The sequence below is a fragment of the Catharus ustulatus genome, chromosome 8 (genome assembly GCF_009819885.2).
Source record: "Catharus ustulatus isolate bCatUst1 chromosome 8, bCatUst1.pri.v2, whole genome shotgun sequence".
Taxonomy (NCBI): Eukaryota; Metazoa; Chordata; class Aves; order Passeriformes; family Turdidae; genus Catharus; species Catharus ustulatus.
The window spans coordinates 16,674,354-16,699,226 of NC_046228.1; the positions used below are offsets into that span (position 1 = coordinate 16,674,354).

At 37.3% G+C, this 24,873-nt stretch overlaps 1 protein-coding gene across 1 annotated transcript in view; it reads right to left on the bottom strand.

Annotated features, from left to right (window-relative positions):
* The window catches only part of PCGF5 (polycomb group ring finger 5), a 67,811-nt gene that overhangs the window by 38,593 nt on the left and 4,345 nt on the right, over nt 1–24,873 (bottom strand). Inside the window, exons 2-3 of the mRNA XM_033065762.1 lie at nt 18,561–18,669; nt 13,445–13,516 (exon numbers count right to left, since the gene is read on the bottom strand). The gene's annotated coding sequence lies outside the window, so the exon portion shown is untranslated. The remainder of the gene's footprint in view (nt 1–13,444; nt 13,517–18,560; nt 18,670–24,873) is intronic.

Here is a 24,873-nt window from a genome sequence, read left to right on the forward strand (position 1 = left end):
GCAGCTGCCATTGTCCTGGACTTCCAGACTGGAGAAAAGCTGAGCAGCTCCAGAAAAAAGCCACTTCCCAGGAAAAACTTTCTTGACTCAGCTTACGGACTAGAAACTAGCTTATAATGCAAAGGAAAGTCGTCCTCTCTCTATCCATGCTGCAGACAACTCACCAAGTGAAAGGAATCCTGGGGAGAAGTGAAGATTCTGCAGATAAAACTGAGCACCATTGCTTCTGCCTCCCTTCGCTCTTGGATCTAGTCTAAAAGGCACAGAACTCAATATCCAGCACAAGCAGATGGTGGGGGCACAATACAGTACCACAAGTCACCCTAGGACACATGGTATGACAGAGATGGTGATTATAGCCCTCAAATGAGTGACAAAAATACAGCTGCTCTCATTTTTCTGTGTTTCTTAAACTTTTGACTTTCTCATCAGCTAACTTGTACTCAGTAGCCCTCAGTATCCTCTAACACAGTGCTTACTTTTTAAAAAGGCCAAGTCCTTTTTAAAAAGGCCATGTCCTTTTTCACCTTTTATATGAGTTTTCCTAACACACAGAAAATAAACGCTGCTTTCTAAGCATTATCATCCTCGAGGAGTAGTTTCTTGAAATCTCTAAAGAACTACTGTATCATCCTGATGTGAAACAGAGTAATTACTAACATTAAATAAGAATAAAATGTATCTTTTTACAGGAACAGCTAGGACACACAAGAACTTGTGAACTCCAAGGATTTCATTAAAGCAGTTCTAATACTTTTTGAAATGTTTGATGTCAGCTCCCAAATAAATTTCAGAGGCAAAATAAATATTGGTCAATAAAACCAAATTTTCAGCAAACTTTTATATGAGTGAATAATTCTAACTTCGCAAGAAGATCCACACTGGTACAATGTTACATCCTTATCAAGCCACTCTGCAGTCGTTTCTAGGCAATTCTCCAACTACCCTCCAGTTATCCTAAGAGTTACTTGTATTTTGTAGATGGAAGAATTACTGGGGCACATCTGAATTGGTTCTAGTTTTGATCAACTTCATAGTGAAAAAAAAAAGTTTTCTTGTCATCAGATAGAATTTAATGTGTTTCAATTTGTACCCATTACCTCTTTTTCTGTCAGTGGGTGCTACTGAGAACAGTTTGACTTCTTCATCTTCATTCCCTCCCATCAAGGAATTATATGTGCTGAAAAGTTCCCCTTGAGACTTTTTTTTCCCCGCCAGTTGGGCAGTCCCCAAACTCTCAACCTCTCCTTATTTGAACAATGCTCCAATACCTTAAACATCTTTGGAGCCTTGAGATTTGTTTCATGTCCTTTTTCTTCTGAGAATGGACACAGCACTCCACATGTCACCTCATCAGTTCTGCACCATAGAGAGGAAGATCAGCCTCCCTCAAACTGCAGACAACTTACCTAAAATTACTGCATATTTACTCAGGTAGAAAGATCACATGGGGTCAATTATTTCCCCATGTGTTAAATTCCCAATCAAGTAGAACATCATCTAGAATAGAACATTAATTGGGTTGTCAGGACCTTTGGACACCATCTGGTCTAATGCCATTGCTCAAAGCAGGTCTAATGTTAAAGTTAATTCAGGTTGCTCAGGTCTTCATCCAAACAAAGTCTGAGTATATGTAAAGATGGCAATTATACAACCTCTCTAGGCAACTTGTCTCAACCCCTGACTATCCTCATTGTCAATTAATTTATTTAGGTCCAATTGGAATTTTCCTTGCTCCATCTTGTATACTTTCTCATACATAGAAATAATTTACTAGCAGCAAATCTTTGTCATAATCTTGGGATCATGTGACATATTTCTTTGCTTTTTAGGCAAAGAGTAGTAACATTGTGTATTGTATGAAAAATCATAAGTGTCCTCAGAGTGAAAACTGCCTTTGATTTGATAGGAGGCTATTCTTATCCCCATCAATTACTCATGAAAATGATCAGCAAAGAGGGTTTGCATTTCTACCACGAGGGTTTTTCTTCATCCTTACTGAGCTCACTATAAGAAGCCATATATTAGCACATAATAGCACTTCTGGGATATATATAGCATTTCTTAATGCTTACTCTTCTTTTATAGCCTAAAGTAAAGTGGCAAAGCAGGTTGCAAAATGCCAACATCTGTATTATTAGGCCATTGACAAATACGTAAACAAGAAAAATGCATTCAAGGAGCACATAAAGAGAAAGGTAAAATTGTGTCTCAGAGTGTTCCAACTGTGTTGAACTAAATTCCAGGAACTTTTAAAAAGTAAGAGAAATTGTAAAGTAAGTTCCTACAGACTTTATAATAATTGGCTGTTAGTAAGGAAAAGAGAATCATGTAAGTGACTCCAGCAAGGGAAAGATGAGCAGATCTGTATTGTTAAACATTTCCTTAGCTAAACACTAAAACACTAAAATACTCTAAAATACTGGTCAGCCATAGCACACACTGTCTCTTCCCAGCTTGGGAAACAAAACAAGAAACAAGGTCATAGCAGTGGGAGAGGGAGATTGCCACTGCAAGGAAGAAAAAAATCATAACTCTGAAACAAAATTGACTAGAAATTGTCACAAGCACGAAGGAGACAATTTAACTTTAGTCACTTGTATGCAGAGGTTAAAAGGAAAAAAAACTGTTTTAGAACATATTATTAGCTGACCATTAAACATCCTGAGTGAAGATCTTCTGACCAGTTTGACATACCTCCCTGAAAACAGCAAATTTAAGAACTGTGATTATAGTCTTCAGAAGTATTGCAAGTTTAAAAACAACAATCTCAGAAAAATCCAAACTTTTCAGCTAAAAGCAGCTGTAGATTTAAGAATTAAGTGTGATGGGTATATTTTAAAAAGGTATTTTCCTTCTGTTTCCTTGATTATTTTGCTACTATACTGAATTTTTATTTTGAAGAATAGTTTGAATAGGCACGATTACATGTATCAGACACAAATATATTCAGAAACTTCCCAGAGGAAGTGAGACAAACTTAGAAAATTTTACAAACCAAATTGTCTGTTCGGTTACCCCAGTGACCAATGTGTGAATTGTGATCAGCTGTTGCTTTCTGGTTTGTTTGGGTTTTTAAAGCACAGTACAGGTATAGACAGCCATGTAGCTGATTCTTCATGTGCAAATAACCTAACTGACATTATTTTGGCTTTAAAGGCAAAGATTTTTTTGTTATAGTATAAAATCTTGTACTGTTTTTTTGTTTCCATAGGTAACTGGTTTTTGATGAAGTGAGGTTAGCCTTTGAAGCACCAGAGATTGCTCGCAGGGAGTGACACAATTGCAGGAGGTTTACAAGAAATAAAACCAAGGCTTCTGTGCCTCCATTTACCTGTGTGCTTCGTTAAAAACCAGTGCTCTGTGGGGGAGTTAGGATCGCTGGGCAACTAAAATCCTGGTGGTATCCTCAGCCTCATGGTTTTTATCTCCTGGCACAATAACTTCCATGCACTTTGGTCTGCTGTGCTACATCTCCTTCATCTTTTTATAGGTTTTGGAAAAAAATGTTTTGTGGTTCTTAGTATGTTCTGTAGGCTGCAATGGAGCAGGCATTATTTCAGAGTTGCCTGATCGTGGAGAACCACAGGGCATGACCAAAGTAGTCTTTTACAGTCCTATACTTTATATAAATTTCTAGCAATACTGTGTAAGTGCAAAATCTAGCAAGTCTGTGTAAGTAGAGCAAGTAATAGTGGCATGCTTTGGTAAGATCTTAAAGAAGATGAATAATTTGAAAAATTACCTCGGTTCTTAATCAGGTGTTCTCCCTGCACCACGAGCATCTTGCATCATCAGAATTACATTTTTGATCTCAGCCATTTACTTCACTTCTGCTGTCTCTGAATTAATGGAAATCCCACTTGTGTTTCTATTATATAATCTCCAATACCTCTTCACTATTTTACCTATTGCTATCTGATTATATGCTTCTGCCAGCTCAGTTTCCTTTTACACTGCTCTCTACAATAGTATCACCTGCTTATTCTGAGGCTTCTCCAAAGAAAATCTGCTCTGCAATTAATAACTGCTTCAAGTCTCCCTGCTACTCCACAATGGAAAAAAATAAATCAATCAGTGATACTCAGAGCTACATTATCAGAAAAATTCCAGTGGTGTACTCATGCACAGAGCACCTGATACAGTTGTTGTCTGCATGGGCAAGACTATGTCTCCTCCATAGATTTCCAGGATCTGTAGGTCAGAGAGCAAACACCTGGCCAATTTGATGCATGTATCTTTCCAGGGGAAAAGTATTTCTATAACAGTATGAACATGGGTTTCAAGCTTGCTCATCAAGTCACAATGTAGTCTATGCTTTTTCAGAAGACATCTTAATGGCTACTTACTATAATTCTATTACTTTTTAAAAAATCCTTGTTTCTGTCAGTAATATATATCCTCTTCCATTCTATACTGCATTGTACACATATATTATGTAAAAATACCCATTATAGATAATATTTTTTCCACTCTCTTTTCTCCCTAAATTATCAAAGCCACTTACATCAACATATATGGCTCAGCTAAACAATAACCTGAAGTCTTCAAATAGTTACAGTAAATTCACGAATACAAGCCGCACTGAATATAAGCCGCATCACTGGGTGTTGGCAAACATTTCGGTTTTTGTCCATAGATAAGCCGCACCCGAATATAAGCCGCTTTGTCGTTCGCAGCGAGGACCCGCGTGCAATTAGTAACAGAACCGCGGGAGGGCGGGGTTTACTGGCTGAGCTAAGGCTGTGCAGGCTCAGCCCGCTAGGGGCCGCTGACGGGGCCAGGTGGCCCAGCACGGTGCTGCTGCTCGGGGCCGGCCGGCGCTGCCACTGGGCTCGGTCACCCCGGGTCGGCGCTGCCCCGCGGTGGCAGGCAGGGACGGAGCTTCCCCCGCTCCTACGGCAGCGGCGGCGGGCGGAGACGGAGCCAGGCTCCACCCGCGGTGCAACAGAGTAGCGATTTGTAACAATCGCAAAATGCCGACTTTGCAGCTGCTCGGCTCAGCACTCTGGCAGGCACTTCTGAGGTTGTATTAGCCGCTCCTGATAATTAGCCGCATTTCCGGTTTAGGAGCAAAATCTTAGTCAAATTGGTGCGGCTTGTATTCGTGAAATTACTGTATATATAGTTTCATCTCTCAATTTCCATGAAATCAAAAGATAAATGAAAACAATGGAAACAAACTGTAAGAAACCTCCAGTGACTCCTACTAAAATTGTTACTAACAGATTTTGTTTCTTACAGTTGAAAACTGGCAGGAATGCAAATCAAATTGTATCACACATGTCAAACAGCTTCACAATTATGCAATCAACTTGCACTGCAATTAAAAACAAGACTTGCTACTAGATCTTAAGTCAAAACAAATTTAAAACATCAATAAGCTCAGCAAAACCAATCCTCAGCAAATCTACTCATGTCTGTTATGATGGCAGAACCAGAAAACAGAGGCTTGAAAGGCAAAAGAAAAGTAGCAACCACACTGCCTCATCTTTTACAAGACAAATTAATGACATTCACAATGTCTTTGGGAGTTAACAACTCTACTGCAACCGATTTTCAACAGGAGTTCTGTTTCCCTCTCTCTCAAGAATAAAACCTTTAACTCCATAACACAATGTTGGGTGGACTCCATTTCATTTGAACTGCATGGGACTCATTCATGAGAACTGTCACTTTGTCAGCCCATTACAAGAGTCAGCTTCATCTGAGAAAACCTAACAAAGATATCTGTGAAAACAGAGAATGTTTCTTCTGGATAAACTAAGAGAAAATAGGGGACAGACCAAGACACCAAGCATCACATCCTCCTATGATCTTTTTTGACAGCAATTTAACGTATATATGTACATAGAGAGTCAAGGTCTGTGCAGAATCATGTTCCATGTGATCCTGTCCATCCAACCATATGACTACAGTCACCATGGAATTTGGCCTACTGAGTTAGATAAAAAACTTTCCATAAGAAAAAGCAAAAATGAAAGCTCTTCAGGTACTTCAGATGTTTAACTGTTTGCATTAAAAAATGAGTGTCACTGCATATAATATTTCACTGAAAGCATTATCTTAAAATTCTGATAATTTTTATCCATCATACTAATGGCAATAATTAAGCAAAACCGATATATTTAGTTGATTCTTCATGTGAATAATGTGCTAGTTTTGAGGAGAGACACACTCAGGATTCTAGCCAGAACCTATTCTCAAGTGAGCAATCAGTCCTTAACTTGGCAACATCTGCCAGTTCTGCAGTGACATTAGTTTAGGAAGTTGCTGGTTTGCCCAACCCTAGTTACATGACTGCATGAAACAAAAAAAAAGTTGGTGTCAGTGCCTGACATTATCATCACTGAGTTTTCTAAAGAAAAGATGTATAAAATAATTCTCAAGTAAGTAAAATAAGCTTGATAGTGTTTTTGCAATTACAAAATTCTGGCTTTCAGACTGCCTGCATATAAACAGCATATACTTGGTTTACATGCATTTAATCAGAATGGACACAAAATCAACCAAAAACTGAGACCTCGTCTACCATCCCTTCATCTTGAACTTCCTCTTGTAGTACTTGGAAGTCTGGATTCAGCACAGTGTGAATGAGATCATGTGCCTTTTAGCTGAGTAGGCTGTGGCAGTTTGGACTCTCTGTTTTTAGGGTTCTTGACAGAGCAGGGCTGAGTGTTTTTCAGAATACAAAGAACATACACAATCCTGCTTTTACAAAATTGTACTGCCTGCTGAAGCTCATTTTCACATTTCAAATTTGTCCAGTCTTATCAACTAGACATCATTGTGGACTGCTTTGCTACAAAATACTTTAGGAAGTAAGTGTTGATGTAGCTAATACTTCAGGAGATTACACGCTTGTGAGTCTAAAATTAATAATACCCCCAATACAGGCCAAGCCCTTCTAGAGATCAAGATACTCGAATACAACAAAATACCTGTTCTGATACTTAAATATATAATGACACTTAATGAAAGCATCTAACAAATGTACAAACTGGATCATTGTATCAAGAATCTTGTTTTGTATATAGAAAAAGAGATCTTCATTTCCTCCTTACAAAGAATCACAATCTTGCTAAAACTACTACATTCCCCTGCAGGGATATCTACACTTAAATGGCAGGATAACCATATTTATGTTACATCTTTAGGCCTGGTTTGTATAAACATTACTATCTTACTTCACTATGCATGCTCATAGTCCATGCAAGCCTACAGTCCTCATTAAAATTGTGACTATCAGCTTTCATCAAGCTTTAGTCTGGAAGTCCATGCAGGAATGTAAAGACATCAGGAGGTGAGTGCTACATACATCTTACAAAGGCGTGTAGAATCAGCAGAGAGCATGCATCATTCTTTACTATTGTTTCATATCTCACTGCTATTTCTGATCTGCATTGCAAGAGTCCCAAATTCTTTAGTGACAGTCAAACACTAAGAGATTCTATGAGATGAGATTTATCACAGATATAATAGCTCAGCTTCAGATTGCCAGCTGCCTTTTCACTGTATCAACACACTTGAAAAAGCACAAACATACTCTAAACATTTTTACTTGCAAAATCTTCATATTTTGTAATGAACTGAGCTCCCATAGATGCTAAATACATTTCAAGAGTGGTTTTCTAAAGCAAATTATAAAATATGCTAAAGATATCCAATTTCTGACCTTTCTACATTACTACAATCTGTATGCATTTTACTAAGTTTTTTTAGATATAATTATCTTCAGTGCTGTAAAAACTTCAGGTTCTAGAGGCATAAAGCTAGAAGGTTTTACCTATCAATTCACATGGCAAATCTCACTCCATTCCCTAATCTTATATCCTTGGGAAGCTTCTAAGAATAAAAGGCATAATACTCTTAAAATTATTTCCCTTTATGACAAATGCATAGATGGGAATATGAAATTTTGACAAGGAATTTGGCTTATGAGAACTTGTTGATACATGTAACACATAGTCTGCTCCTATCATCATCATGCTGTCTATTTAATAATTCATATTTAAATACAAGGCCTCAGTTGCCACAGCTCAGTAGGAATAAAATTAAGGCGATTTACATTTTTCCTGCTGAGAAATCTGGAATTCTGTCTAGTGTTTTATCCTGTGTCTTTTAAACTTGTCAGAAACACTGGTGCCATCATAACTCTCTCAGTCGGGAACTAAAGCATGTATTTGGGGGCTGTGTCTACCATTATGCATCGACTTAGCAAATCCATGACAGAAACCATTGCTACAAAATATATCTAAAACAAGTAATTTCAAACACAGACCAGCAATTCACAGTTTTACTTGATATATTTAAAATCTATTGTACAATTTTCTTCATTGCATCTGTTTTTCTTAACATTTGTACCAGTGAAGCAAAACCTTTCCCCTGCCCTTTTCTTTATATATCAGTGAATAGTAAAAAAACTTCAAGAACTGTTGAAAACTGTCAAGATGAGGTACTGAAACTGCTTTATTATAATTCCTATTTAATGTTAATGTCCTTCAGTCAATAAAGACAAGCTAATGAATTTCAGTAGACTCAATAACACTCCTGAAAACTAATGTTTTTGGTACACTTAATGTGGTGCTAACAAAACCACATAACAAAGATAGCCATAAAGAAGAGAAATGGAAAGCATACTGGTTTGTGGTAGATAGATTGCATCCAGTCACTTTTTTGAAGAAGGAAAAAGTAACTCCATAGTTTGTCTGGATTTTAGCAACACCTGTCCAAATCTTTACATACAATTTTTAGTCAGTAAAAATGTCAATTTTACTATGTTTGTTAGAGCAAACATCCTTGCTATGAACATGACCTCTCAATGGTGTTATTGTTCAAACCACTGTCCCTGATGTAAACAGGAGTCAATTTAAATGACACTTCGTGGTCAAAGAACAATAAACTTGCAACCACTTACAGGAATAATGTAATTTATTTAGCATAGACAAAATGTGATAGAGAGCCCTGCTTCTTTGATAAGTGTCTTTTTACAAAACAGCAGAACACAGAAACATTAGTCAGAGAAGATGCAAATATTTGCTATTAAAAAGTGAAAGGTACATGGTACTCTTAGCACATAATTTTCTCCCGTCTGTTTATGTTTTTATCATACAAAGTGCTTGAACAGTCACTAAGGTGATTAAAGGATTGGAGCTTCTGTCATTTGAGAAGAGGCTGAGAGAACTGAGGTTGTTTAGCCTTGCTCAGAGCAGGTTCTTAGCAATGTGTATAAACACTTGATGGGGGAATTAAATAAGAGGGAGCAAGAGACTTCTTAGTATTTTCCAGTGACAGGACAAGAGGCAATGGACACAAACTGAAACATAGGAAACTCCATCTAAACATTAGGGAAAAAAATCTACTGAGAGAGTGAACCAATTTAGAATCCACCTGTATAAGGACAGAGAGAGAGTTGGGAGTGTTCAGCCTGCAGGAAAGAAGGGTCAGGAGAGACCTTAGCATCTGTAAATTCTTGATGGAGAAAGGAATAAAAAAGACTGTGAGAGAATCTTAGTGGCCAGTGAAAGGACAAGAGGCAATGGACACATATTGAAACATGGGAAATTCCACTCACACATCAGAAATAGGTGATTTTTACTATGAGGTTGTTGGAGCACTGGAATTGCCCAGTGGAGCCTCCATCACTGAAGACTTTAAAAACCAAACTGGATAAGGTCATGAGCAATCTCCTCTATTGATCCCACTTCAAGCAGAGGAGGTGGAATAGATGAGCTCCAGAGGTTTTTTCAACTTCAGTGATTCAGGAATTCTGTGAAATACTAGCTAGAAATACTCAACAGGTCAGGAATATGTTCACTTCATGCAGTTCAGGCTACCTACAGAAAGTGTATAAAGTGTTAACCACCCCAGCTGAGTCTGACCTGTATCAGAGGTGAATTCCATGGTGGGTGCTGGGGTCTGGTCTCACACCATGACATTGGTCTCTCCTGAGAGCAATGGTTACTAGGGATACAACCAAGCCTGCACTGGCTCTGTCACCTCCTTGTCCACATTACCCTCTGTGATTCATTATGCTGAGCATCATAATACCAGTCGAACAGAAGCCACTGAGTTCTCCTAAAAATCAGTACAGATTGGTACTAGATTGCACAGCAGCTTTGTGTCCATTCTCATTTGCTCCATGACATGTCTAAAAATTTAAATTATGAAAAAGATACTATTTATAGATTTAAGGACAGTAAGCTTCCTGGAACAGTGCATAACAGCAAAATACACAGTCCTGTTAAACTGGGTTAATGGTTGCTTTGCACGGCCCAATTTCCTTCATTATTCCCTTCATTCTAGTTTTTATATTTCCTATCTCTCTTCTGCATTCCCTTGCTTCTGTGGGTTGCTACATTTCTTAGAGGCACTAGATTTTAACTCAAAATTTGATGAACAAATTTAGCTTTCAAAGAAATAATTGTGTTTTCAAAACAGTATAGCTTTGGGGTAGAGATGTTATTCCATGTTATTTATGTAATAGGAATCTAAATCCTTCTCAAAGAGGAAAACTCAACAATCTCAGATTGAAGAAGATGTCCTTTCACAGTACAGAACTCTACTCAATCAACTAAGTTTTATATTCAGTTCACTACTTGACTTTACAACCCAATTGTCCTAAAGGAGAATGCCATTTCAGAAGTTAGCAATTCAGGCTGGAAACAGGCTCCCTGTTAGGTGTGCTTCAGGATGAGAACAAGGGTAGTCAAATCTATGGTCCAAGCTATGTATTATCATAACTCTAGGGAAATCTTGGCAAAACTCTATGGACTCAAGCTTTAATTATGTTTATTTTTTGCTCTTCTGAAAGCACCAAGGAAACCATACACCTTGGGAATTCTGGGGCAACTGTCAACTAGCATTCCCCAGTAAAAGTTCTGTTGAGCAAAACAGCCTCAAAGGTGTGCCTTTTAGTTTTCAGTGCATAAAGGAAGGGTCTGTGTATTTTGGGACAGAGAGGGCCAAGGGAAGACAGAGGATGGAAAATTGTTGCCTCTAGAAGAAAATAAATCAGAAGAAAATCTAAAGGTTGACTACAGTATTTAGTAAAGGAATAAGACAAAAGCTGTTAAAAAGAAAACAATTTGTCTTTTGAAAGGGAAAAGCAGATCCATCCTTTGAACTAGCTAACCCCATTAATAATGTAAGTGAACAGATATATCAGCATCATATAGCCACACAAGGTCCAGGGCAAGCTGGGTCCCATTTACTGAAACACCTGACAGTATTTTTATTGGTATTTAACAAAACTGGCTAGATTACATTTAGGGCAAATATAGCCAAATATATCCATTTAGCTAATACCTTCAGCTGCAGTGGAAACATATCCTTTTGAGAGTCCATCTGCTCTAAAATGTCTCCAACATAAACTGTGTTAAGAAAAGGATGCATTACTGAGCCTGTTTTACATAAAGACTAAAATATTTCTAGCTGTTTCCTAATAAATTTTTGGTATCAGCAACACAGGAAGACATGACTGCCTAGGAATTAAACCTCCAACTCTCAAATTCCAATACAATGTGTTAATCACAACATTAGTCTTCATCTGAATGTTAATTTGACATGCTTTAAACCAGACAGCTAATCTCTGAGGTGAGAGATTTTATTTTTAAAAAATAGCCATATTGAACACATAGCCTACATTTTGCCTCATACTGCTATTGATACCAGCTCCTGAAAATAGTCAAGATATTGGCAGATAGTTTTAGAACAGGATTGGTAAAAAAATTAACAGTTAACTCTCAAATTTTCAGCATATGGAGGCAAGTAAAACATTTTGCAAGATAAAATATTTGAAGATAAAAAGCTGGATTCTTCAGAACTTCATGCCTTATATAGTATGTGTCCATGTATTTATAGATACAAAATTTTATACGCTTGTGACTGAAACAGAGCTTTGTGTTTTAATTGCATTTTTGAATTTGGTTTTAAGCAAGAGCAAATGATCACTTAAGATGGCAAAGATTCAGACCCATCAACTCATCTTTCTTTTTCATGTTAACAAACATCTCATGAACATGAATATTGCTGTTTACACAGTCTAATCCCACACAATACCATCATGACTTCCTGAAACAAGTTATTTTTATGTCTCTGTGATGTATTTAAATGTACTTTTACCTCTGCTGCGATGGAGAGATTGTTAATACACATCTAGAGCTGATACAGTGTCTTACAGCTCTACATGACTTATTAAAAAGGAAATAAAAATGCCAAGTTACGCTCATTTACAAAGCAGCAGTTAATATTAACAATCACTAAGACAGAAATACTGTCTCATCTTATGTTTGCAATTAACTGAAAGTATTTTTGGTTGGAAATAGAAGAATGCTGCTACAGATTCACTCTGCAGTGAGGTTTAAATATATCTCCATCATTGCACTGTTTGCATCGTGGTTAGAAATGTGCTTCTAAACTACTCCCATTCCACACATGCACAAGTACCACAATCTCCCAATAACCAGGGGTGAAGACATCAAATAAAGGATATAGTCCACAGTGCATGATAACTGGGAGAACAAAGTGTCACTCCTTTTAACTCCTGTAATTCTTATGTGAGAAAATTCCAGTGCATTATCTAATACAAGTGTGCTGGAAGCCTGTGGACTATTCAGAACTGAAGTGATCCTCTGGTCTACTGCTGTGTTGCACCTCTCAGTCCTAAAGCCACAAAGATGGCATTATAGTCCCAAGGGAGTTTTGTTATGTTTGCTTAGGTTGTGATCACTGCACAGGCAGAAACTGCTCATTTGAGACTGTCAAATTTCTGTTCTTTTTCTAGTCCCTTCCTCACACCTCCCAGGATGGTTAGACACTGTAAGTACCTTCTACTCTGCATAAAGTATTTCCAATACTTCATAAGCACTCAAGCAAACTCTCTACTTCACAGTGGAGTCAGTGACTCCACTAGCATGTGAGAAGAGATGAGGAAAGAATAAAGTTTTCACACAATATTCAAACAATGTTAGGTAAAGAAAACTACTCACATGAGGAACACTAGACTGCTTACATCCCTACGGACTCTGTGTCAACAAAAATAACAGTAGCCTTTTTTCTCTCTATTCCCACAACAGCACTGAGAGTAAACCTGCAAAACTCAGTAAATTCCAGCAAAAAATTCTGTTCCACCAGAGACTAATGCCAAATATGATCTTTCAGATCTCATTTCTCTAAAAAAGGAATGCATTATGTTAGATGGGAGTAGGCAGAAAAGACATTTAGTCAAAACATCCAAAAGGCTCCTGCACAAGAAAACTGATACTCTAGTTAGAGAAAGTTGAGGATTATGTAATGCACACAACTGTATAAGTAGTCTGTTTTCTGCAGTGAAAGGAATGAAACAGAGTACTTACTGACCTAAATACAAACTTCTGTCCAAGAAAAACACACATTCTTATTTTTCAATTCTTGAGCAACTTCAATGGGACACACAAATACATACCTTGAATATCTTTTATGTGTGGATTTCCTTCTCAGTCCGAGTTAGAAATATTCATCTCCTGCACCACGTGACCTACAAAATGTGTTCAAAAGCACCAAGGTTATCTGTAAAATACTGTGCTCCTCTTTCCTGAAAAATGTTTTGTTACTCAGATGCTCTCTATGGCTTTTTATAGCTTAAGTCTCAAATGCTTAAATCCTCCTGCTAAATAGCTGTACTGGGCCTGGCTAGGACAGAATTGACTTTCTTCTCAGCAGCTCACATAGCCTTTTAGTTACCTGCCCCAAACAGTGCTGACAGCACACTAAGGCTCTACCTATTGCTGAGTAGTGCTTGGCCAGCAGCAAGGCTTTCTCTCTTTCTCACTCCCACCACAGTGAAGATTGCGGGCGTGCAATAAACTGGGAGAGGATGCAACCAGGCACATCATCTGAACTAACCAAGGAGATACACCATGCCATGTAACACCACATTCAGTCATGACAAGGAATAACAGGGAGGCTTAGGGATGTTAGCTGCCATTTCCTTGGAACTGGCTGTTCATCAGTCTTCCTGTGGGACAACTGTGGACAGTGATTGCCTTTGCCCCACTTGTTTTCTTTCCTTTCTCTCATCTTTCACCTATCCTTCACTTTAAAAACTTGGAATTTTTTTTACTCTCAACTCCCAAATTTTCTTACTTTTTCTCTTCCCTCATGAAGAGGGAAGTGAGCAATTTGTGGTGCTTAGCTGCCCACTGGGTTTAACCCACAAAAAAACCATGATAAACAAAATTAGTGATTTTCCACCTTCCTGTTGTGCTGCCCAGTGATGTATGAGTAGGTACTGGGGGTTTATTCACACTTGTGACTAAGCCTGTATTTGTGTTACAAGCAGATATAGGCTGCCCCATTTCTCCATGGCCAGATGCAGATGTGCATGGTACAACATGACCAACATCTCTGAGGGATGGAAAGAATGCAGGAGTGGGCTGGGTGCCAGATGAAGTACTTACCCAGGCAGCATACAGCTCAGTTTCTAGTTTGCCTATAGGTCAGTTAGCATAATTAGAATAATTTTGTGTAACACTATACATAGATTATAAACTGTCAGCATAAATGCTTTCAACACACTTGCCCCAAACTAAACACAAAAATTCTACCAAAACACAGCCATGTACTACACATGCTTCTCACCTGGGAGAGAGGATATGTGAGAAGATTGTGACAGATGTTAGGGATATTGTTTTCTACGCTTTTGGAAGATGTTTCATTTGTATGGTATATGAATATTCATTACAAGAAATCATACAGATTTATGGCATAATGTCAGACAGATATTTATAACAGGTTATTAAATATTTTTAAGACAGGGAATATACTAGATACAAATGATAGTATTTTAGTTGTCCCACTAAATACTTGTCACTTTTACTGCATTCATAGGAAGGTACCAGTTGCATTACTGAATATTCTTAATGTCCTCTCACTGAGCATTAAAAAGCTGTATTACATCAAAAACAAACACTTAGCATTAAATTTTCATACATAAATTTTATGGGTAAAATAGAAATCAAATATACAGAGTCTAAGTTAGAAGCCATTGCAAGAAATTTTCCCTATTGACTTTAAGGGGATTTGAACTGTGTTTTTTGTCTCTTAAAATAAACACTGCATCACTGTCACATATGAAAAATATTATGAATAGTGAAGAACTAGTTTAATCTACTTCTTAGAGCAAACTGAGAATCTTCTAAAGTGGTTTAAAGATTACTGCACATCTGAAGCAAAGCTCTATCTTTCCTACCACTGAAATATTGTACAAAGATGGCTTAAAGAATGTGGTTATTAACAGGGATATTTATTGAGCATGACAAAATATTTATTTTCTGTCAGTGGTATGAAAAAAATTGCCACAACGAAGAGAAGGAGACTGAAAGATAGGAATCCTGACTTCTTATGGTTCCTAAGCATATATTAGTTTTATTTACACTACATACACCCCTGTGATACTTTAGGGAAGCTGGGCATACAATTGCACGCAATATTTATTTTCTCTAACCTTATTTTAAAAATAAATATGAGCCATTCAATCGAGTCTGACTTTCTTCCTTCTGAAAGAATTCTGAAACGCTGATCTTGGACCATTCTGCACCTTAGCTAGTTTGTTTTCATTAATGGTTAAAACAACACATCTTTTCTAGGTTTATTTTTAAAGAACATAAAAATATAAATGGAGAAGGGTTTAATACAGAACAAGCAGGGAACAGTATTTTTACAGAAAACTTAATGGCTAAGCAGATGTCTAACCTACTTTGAGACCAACGTGTTATGCAAATACAGTACACAGCTCCCCTTGTACCCCAGGGCTATCTTTTGCAGGACTAGCTGTTGCTTTACTTTCCACATACTTTTTGAATACATCTTCTTTTTCAAGGAGTAAAAAGAACTTTTAAATTTTAAATAGTCAGGTATTTTACAAGGGATCCTATCATGCCTTTATAAAGTGCTGACAAACCACACTAAATGTGCTGTACTTGAAAATGTCTCACCTGATTAATGCCATCCTGCTGTCTTTTTGTTATAGATGTCCCTCTGTTCTGCATTTTCTGAATTAGCAATCTGAATTCTGGAGAATTTCAGGTAATTGCACAAAGAACTCTCTGCCAGGACTGTGTGCAATTAAATTTCAGAAAGTTACAGCAAAGATTGACTGCAGGACATTTACTGCAATGCATACCAAGTAAAAAAAGGCCAATCATCTAATCTGAATTGCACTAAAAATATTAATTTTTCTCTGAAGTTCCACAGATTATTTTGACTAAAGCATCTTTCTTCATTTTCTATTGTAAAGAGTGGTCTACAAAAACCATTACTAGTTTCAAATGTTAAAAAAATTAAAAATACTTAATATTAGTCTGAATTAGTCTGTTTTTATTAACTCATTTTCTAAGATAGAGTAATTTGATTTTCTTTTAATTGGCTAGACAGAATAATCTGGTTTTGAATACTTTATGTCTCAAATGTTTCCATTTAGTTCATGAAAGACAGTATCAAGAGATGGCTTGATTGCTATCTGGAAGTGCCACCTTAGCTTTATTTTTACTAAGCTGTGCCCCCAGCCATTCATGATAAAGCATGTGTGCCAAGAACTCTATCATTCTTTTAGATTTTCTCTGTACAAATTCCAAGTTTTATGCATCCTTCTTGACATGCAATTGCCAGAATCAAGTTCAGACTGAGTGGTGATCACAGCATTAACAACCACTCAATCAATGTAATTCATCAACTGCTTGATATTCCCCTTGCCCATTCATCTAAGACTACCTTCGTTCTTTTGTCTCCCCTTGACACTGGCAGCTGATTATACCATGACCCCTCAAAACTCCTTTAGAAGTCTGGGCTTTGTGAGGGAAGAATGAGGCACTCTGTAAATAGAACCTACAAATAGTTTCTACGTAGTGAGTGATTTCTCTTTTGCTATCTAGCCTATTCTTCTATTTTATTATCTTAGGTCTTAGCTCTGGAATATGCACATGGAAGAGTCTGACACTTCTATCTGAACTCTTCTAATGTCAAGGAGCTTAATTAAGTTTATATTCAATGTATCAATGTTAGAATTACTTCTATGTGATATTTCCTGCTGTTTCCCTCATGAACTACTGAACACTGCAGACTTATTTCTGAAGTTTTAAGTGTGGAAGGAGTTGGTAGGACATGATGTTTAGTCTTCCCCATTTACATTGTTTTGCTTCTACCTGCTTTTTGATTCATAATTAAGCTGACTCTAACATTTGAATCAAATGTCTATTGTAGAGAAATCATGATTATTTTACTGTAATAAAATTGCCAGATTATGTCTCCATTTCATTTTTACCAAAGCGTTTGTCGTTACTCAAGGGTTTGTGCCATCTTGTTAAGCTAATTTTTTAGTTTAAACTAATTTTAGTTTGTGTCATCTTGTTAAACTAATGAGTTTCTCCTCTCCCTGCTCTTTCTTCTGGCTGCCCTGAACACAGAACTAACCACTCCTGGTAGCAGCACTTCACATCAGCTGACTTTGGCACTTAGAAACAGTGAGATCATGTCTTGAATTGCAGTGCAGTGGATACTGAACAGGTGTTTTTATGAAAGAGCACCTGGGATATGGGCCTGGAAAACACGCATAGAGATCTTCCAGTCTTCTGTCTTGCAATTTCAAAGACAAAGGTTGTGAAATTGTACCAGAAAGTTCACCTACATAAGATCAAAAATAATCAAGCCATTTCTTTAGGATTAGGTGATTGATTATAGTCAGTAAACTTTTGGCATGACAAGTCATTACATAGCACAATCCTGGAGATAATAAAGAGTAAAAAAAAATATATGTCATTTTAGTACTATGGAAGTGAAAAAGAGCAATTAAGGTTTTCTAAATTTAAATAAAATTTACTGGGTTTTAACCAATCTGATTTTAAACGAAAGACCCTTTTTCTTGCTTTGTGCAAATTTTCAGGTTTAAACTTAGAACTTCTGCAATAAATATAAAGGATTCAAATTGTGGGCCCTTAAATTAGCAGGAATGCTTGCTAGTGCCTTCAGTGAAAATAGAGTCAGAAATAGCCAAGGTATTTTCTAGGTGAATAATGATAAAGCATTGTTTAAATGTGTGCAATATTTCAACCTTTTAGAGTTTAAAAAAATGAATTTTCTTTTGTTTTTATATTGTAGTGATTGAAGAATTTATCTCAAGAAGTATTTAAAATGGTTTTCTGTCCTACATACCAAGGAAGAAAAAAATATCATACTCAAAACATTTTTAACAGTGGTAAAAAACCTAGCACTAGAAAGTTGACCTGACTTTTGGGCTAGTTTCCATATTAAAAAAAAGTTTTCTTACATAAGTTTTCTCATATATATAAGACACTTCATTTGATTAAAGGATTAAACATATCTTAGCAGGTACTATGTACAACAGAGTAGGAGCTATGCTAGTCAGAACCCATTTAAACATAGTTTTTCTAGTAAAAAGTAATCTTTGCCCAGCCTGCACAGACTCAATGGAACTATTTTACATGTTATCATCTATGCTAAGTGAGGTTTGTCTTCCAGAGTAGACAGTGACCTGAATTCCAAGGAAAATATTTAGAATTTCATACCAGAACTTGAACTCTAGATTCTTCCAACAATCCTTCTGTAATTTTTTTCAGCATACACAGGCTTCTTCTTATTCCAAAATTTATCTTCTACTTGGATTTCAATCAACTCCTTGTGTTTGTGAAAGAAGAAGGAACATGCAAAGGAAAAAAAAAAGAGACAATGAAAAAAATAGACCTCTGAATATGAAGTCTTGCTAACTCAGAAGCATTGCAGAGAAAAGCACAAGCATGAGACCTAAAAAACAATGTAATGACAGTAAGCATATGTTTACACAGATACAACTCCAGCCCCTGCTCCTCCCCACAAATGAAAATATTTAGCACCTATCTGCTTACAGGAATACAATTCTGAAGAAGACTCTCAGTGATTAAGTCCTGCAAAGATCTGATCTACTGCCTTTCCTCCAGAGAAGGAATACAGCCTGAACATCTCCTCCTGCACCTGTGCATGTTCTGAACAAATAAAAGCACAAGTTGTCAAAGAGGCTTTTTCAAAGGTTTTTTTTCCTATGCTAGGACCACTCAAAAAAGTTCTGGAGTTCCTGGTCATATTACACTGATTAATTTTGGTACAAGAGACAAGATAGTGAGCCAAGAGCAGCAACTGCACAGTCAGCAGTCAGATTTCCATGCCCTGTTTAACTTAAATGGAATCACTGCTTTCCTTGTATTTGGTATAGGTCTAGAGACTGAGACCTACAGAGCTGGTGACTTCCAAAAGAATGATGCTCACAGGAACATAATAAAATGAGTAATAATGGAGCATCGGTTTTTTAATCACTATTTAAAACCTGTGCAGCTCACAAAACACTTAGGAAAAATGTGGTCAGAAAGAAGTGACTATAGATTAGGAGTTCAATTAGCCTGTGAGATGTAACACTTGTAACACCAACATAACACTTCATCTAACACCGCTGTCCAGTAGCTGAATGAATGGCCACAATCATTAATGCCAGTGTTCTACCACTCTTACACACTACACTGAGTTATCTGATCTACTCCAACCTAAAAAGTGCTCCTGCAAAATAAACTTCTGGGGCTTCGCTCAATACAGGATGCTGAGTAATGTTTATGCTGATAGGAAAGTACAGGAATCAACATTTAACTGTCAATTGCCACTTTGAAGGAATGTGAGGGTTTATTGCTGTGAACAATATAAATTTCACCTAAGCACAAGCAATAACATCCCAATCACTGCTGTATAAGAGAAGGCTCTGCACTGTCCAGGTTCAAGCATTGTGAGCTTCTTTCTATTGTCCTAAACTTGCACTAGTTCTTCCCTAAACTCTGCCTTTCTTCATGCAAATTCCATATTCAGAACTCATCCATAGGATCACTATCACAACTCCCTAATGAACACTTTCTTTGTTTTAATAAAGAATTTTTAATGAATCTTGTTTTAATGACAAGGAGAGTTGCAAGATGGTTGTACTAGCATCAAGATGTGTCTGTTGGAAGCTGACTCTAAGCCATACTCTAGTCAGAGCTCTGTTCAGGGTAACACCTAATGGTGTTACCATGGCACTGAGCCACAGCTAATACGCTCTGTCTTTATATTACACTAAACATTACCAGGTATCTTCCTAGTTTCTCCAAGCTTGGGTAGCAAGAGTTTACATCTGATTAAAAATTACACAGATGCACCTCAATGCATAATTCCTTTAAGAAATAAAATAGCACCTTTGTACTTCCAAGCAGGACACCCAAGCACGTTAGAGAAAAATATACCTGTATGACTAATGTCTCTCCCTGAACTCAATTTGTCCATTATATTCCTTTGTTTAAATACTCAACCTTTAGACAAACCAATCTCCTATACATCTCCATGAAGTCGAACTCAACAGAATTCCATACCTAAACGGGGCCCGCTGAGATCATTATAACTTCAGTAAAAATTACAGACTTCAAAACAATTGCAGAGAAAAAATCTGTCCCTTTGCACATATGTGAACTGCAGCACTGGTTTTAATATTATGTTCACTACCAAACAAATTAGTATAGACAGTTATGCCATTTTTTAGTATTTTACTCCCAGGTGTTTGATAACACACACAGTTATACCCACTCATTCTCCAGTATTTCAGCGCTCCCAAGACAGTAATAAAAGAATCTTCTCCACAGCCTATTCAACAAGATAACACTGTAAGCCATAATTTACAGATACAGAAAAGGGAAATATAGAAGTCTAAGTCCCAACTGTTTCAAGTACTCTTTATTTCCACACCCCTGATGTTCAAAGGTTCAACTTTTCAGGACACTCAGAACTCAGCAAACAGCTCTGTTTCACATGATTTTGATTGTACTGGTGATGTCAAAACAAGAGCAAATTTGGCTACATGTGTTTTACAAATGAAAAAATGAAAGGCCATCTGTGAAGCCCTGACCTACATTACCTAGCCAGCAAAAAACACTGATTCAGTATCCAAGATAGGCAGATACTAGCCCTCCAAGGCAGTATTCAACTTCCCAGTGCTGACTATCCTTTGTCTTCCTGTAGCATTCCTCTGTGCCCATTCTACACTGCAGGTGATAAGGGGGTGTTGGGGAGAAAACCTTTTAAGAACAGAAGTGAGGACCACTACAATGGATAAATTATGGTCACACCAACAACCTAAAAAGAGAAATTTCCTAACATTTTGGCCCTTTAGCTATATCAGAACAGTTTAATTTTTATACTTAACCATTCCCAAAATACAGGAATTCTACTGCTGAGTTACTATGGCTCCATGCAGTCTAAGTTGTCAGCAGTTCGACTTCTGCACCTGTCAAACAGACTTCACCTTTGTGAATAAACAGAGTCGATATCAAGCCAGAAAGCACTGAAGTGAAGAGAGGTTCTTTGCTTGTTCTCTCTGCTGTTCAAGGAGGAACAACGAAAGGGAAAGTTCTACTCAATGACTTGGCTGCAGATACTGTCTTTGGAAAATGTCACAGGCAAACTCTAACCAGCCTCACCTAAGAACATGTATAAACTTAGATTACTTTTTTCAAAAGCCTATACTTAGATCAAACACTTCTATTTTCACAAGAACAGGAAAAAAATGCATATATAATACAAGGGCAATAATTAAATCAAATTTGAGGTCCTGGCTCAATGAAAAGGTTATCAAAAACATTTTTACACCAGGCAAGATTACAACTTCTCCTTAATCTTGTTCTTGGAATTATTTAATAACTGACAATTTTATAAGCAATTCAAGTCTATGGTAACTTAGCTAAAGTAAGTACAAGGAGTATTTGTGGTTACTCATTCTACAGGCATATTCAATACTGGCATTAAGTCAAGTGGATAAACTGCAGCTTAAGTTACAGCAGATTTCACCAGCTAAAGCTAATGTTTCAAACTATTTGTATTTTTATGGGTTCCTCTTTTGATTCATGAGAGTCAAGACACTTTCTTTGAAAACATACAGTAAAAATTACAGGGTAAGTAGCTATCATCCCTTGTAACAAATTTCAGTCAGCAGTGTTATCTTGTATTACCCACCCACTCCAAAAGATGGAAACTGTAAATACAAAACTCCAATGTTTAGCAGATGTTTGCAAATATTCTTTACATATGATATATCCTTGAGAAATCTAGCCAGTTAGATGAGAGGAGTGGGGAGGGTTCTTTTCTGTCAAGAAAGAAGTCAGATGCAGAGTTTGTATCTCACAGTCCAGAACCACAGAAAACCAAACTTGCTGCGGCAACTCTAGCCCATGTGACCTAAACAGAGAGTTAATAGCCTAGCATGCATCCAAGAAAAGAAGAGAGGAGATTACCTTCAGTAAATATTAGAGAACTGTTTTCTACATGTATGCATTCTATTTATGGTATTCTGTCAATGTTACACACATATAAGCAAGACTTCCACTGCCAGAATGCATCCCCCACTTCTCAATCCTGATCACCAAGTCAAATGTAGAAATGAGGGTTCACAGATCTTCTGGATATCAAGAATAATAGACTTAACTGGAGATACTGTCTCTAGCATGTCTCCAGCTAAAGCCCCCAGTGTTCCAGTGGGAATGATGTGCTTTCCTTCTGCCCAGGACAGAGTACTACCTTGGAATTTCTACCCATACTAATACCATCATTGTTTTATAGGTGACAACCACACCTTTCATCAAATTAGCTATTTAATTGCCATAACTGAAATAAACTTACATTAGTTCTTCCAAATTTGGCCTAAACCTACAGTTAGATGAACAGATTTGATCTAACAGACCTGTTGTACCAAAAAGAAGGAAAGCACCATTCTGGAGCTTGTTTATCCATCTGTAAGTCCATTTAATACTCTAGAGTAGCAGAAAACTTCTTCCTAGTTTCTTGCTGGCTTAATTAAACCTAATTTATTTGGGAGTTTAATGACTGCCAGGGACCAGAGAGCACTGGCCATAGTAGCAGCACTTCCTTTGTTCTAAGCAGTGGCTGTAGATGTCTTCTGGAACTGCAGCCCTACCTAGAGTTCATTGTTTGCTGCTATTGTTCAAAACTTGAAGGAGGGTTTGTATGCCCAACTGTTTGTGTGGTTCTCCCTATTGCACCAGTGGATGTACTAAGAGCTATTACACCTTGAGAAGCCAGATGTGAAAGTAAAGCTCCTCTAAGTCTCACTGGTTTCACAATGAATAAGCTCAAAGAGCTTCTCTGCAATTAGTGGCAATTTTGAACCGCAGGCTAATCCCATGTAAATTTACATTTTAAATTTTCAGCAATGAATACACAAAAGTTACACATTGATAGTAGATTTTAAACACTAGCCTGTGTGAGGCACTAACTGTCACTGAGTACATTATTTCAAGTACAGTAATTTCACGAATACAAGCCGCACGGAGTATAAGCCGCATGGTGTGTCAGCAACATTGATGTCTTTGTCAATAAAAAAGCCGCACCCAAATATTAGCCGCACTTTCATTCACGGTGAACTTTCACAAAGTCGTCATTTAGTAACAGAATCGCGGCTCACCGGGGCTTACTGGCTTACTGCCGACCTCGGAAACATTATTTCCAAGTGAAAAAAGACACAGACCATAGCTGTGGCAGTATACCCTTTATTTACAAGCCGAAAAAGACAGGAACAATAATGTGGTCATTTTGTGAGCATTCCCAATGGATCCGCGTTGCCTTTAAACAGCAGCTCAGTCGCGCGGGCATGGCCCGGCCCGGCCCCTCCCCTGATCCACGCAAGCATGGCCAGCCGCACAGCCGCACAAGACTGAAAACACTTAAAAAAGTACAGAGAAATATCACACACTTTTATCAAACTGCCGAGAGAACGCGCCAAGGGAACTCACCCCGATAACACCCCCTGCCTCTCAGTAATGCTGCCATCCACAAACAGGCAATAAGATGTTCTCTGATTGGCTCATCATCGGAACACCGGGAAACCACGGATTTCAAACCATTTTTGCTAGGGACAGGACCAGCACGGTACCAGGTAAGGGCAGATATCACATTTTTGTTAATATATTAGCCGGCCTGGAGTACTAGCCGCACTTCCGGGTTTCCACCAAAATTTTGGTCAAAATGGTGCGGCTTGTATTTGTGAAATTACTGTAAACATATTTGCATTCTCTGATCACAATCCACTAAAAAAAAAAAACAAAAACAAAAACACCCACTTGCACTTTTGGTAAATATGCATTTGGGATGAAAGCATAAAAATTTACTTTATTTATGATATATCAAAAGAGTTAAGATGGAAAGCTGAAAAATATTGGTTTGATTAAGCAGCTCTTCAAAATCACTTTGTATGCAGGAAAATTCTACAGCCAGAATCAACCAAGAATACTTACTCAAAATATCATTTATATAACATAAAGGATCTTTTGTCTCTGCAACTAGTACTGATGATTCTTCAAAAAAGTAAACAACAATTTTATAAAACCATGAAAGAAAGAAACATCTTTAACTTCATTCAATACACATATTGGCTATTTAAGAGATGATCTTTCATCTGAAAGAAGAACTGTCTTTTCATTATGAAATAATCAAGAGTCTGGTTTCTTACATATTCCATTCTTCTTCTTAAGGAATGAAATAAATGTAATTACATTTACTTTAATCAGTGGTGACACTTCTCTAAGAATCATTCAAGACTTTTATCTCAAGAGCAACTACTTCTATGTGGCAGAGAGAATTTCTCTCTCTGTCTGATCTGAAAAGTAGTAACCAGCACTAAAATCTACCACCAGAATATTTAAATTTTGAACTCCCTTACTTTAAGGTGCTTTGTTTATACACAAAGACTTTAATAGATGTAACACAATGCAAAAAGTCAGACTGAAATACAAGGGGGTCCAAAGAGCTTGCATTTCAAACACTAAG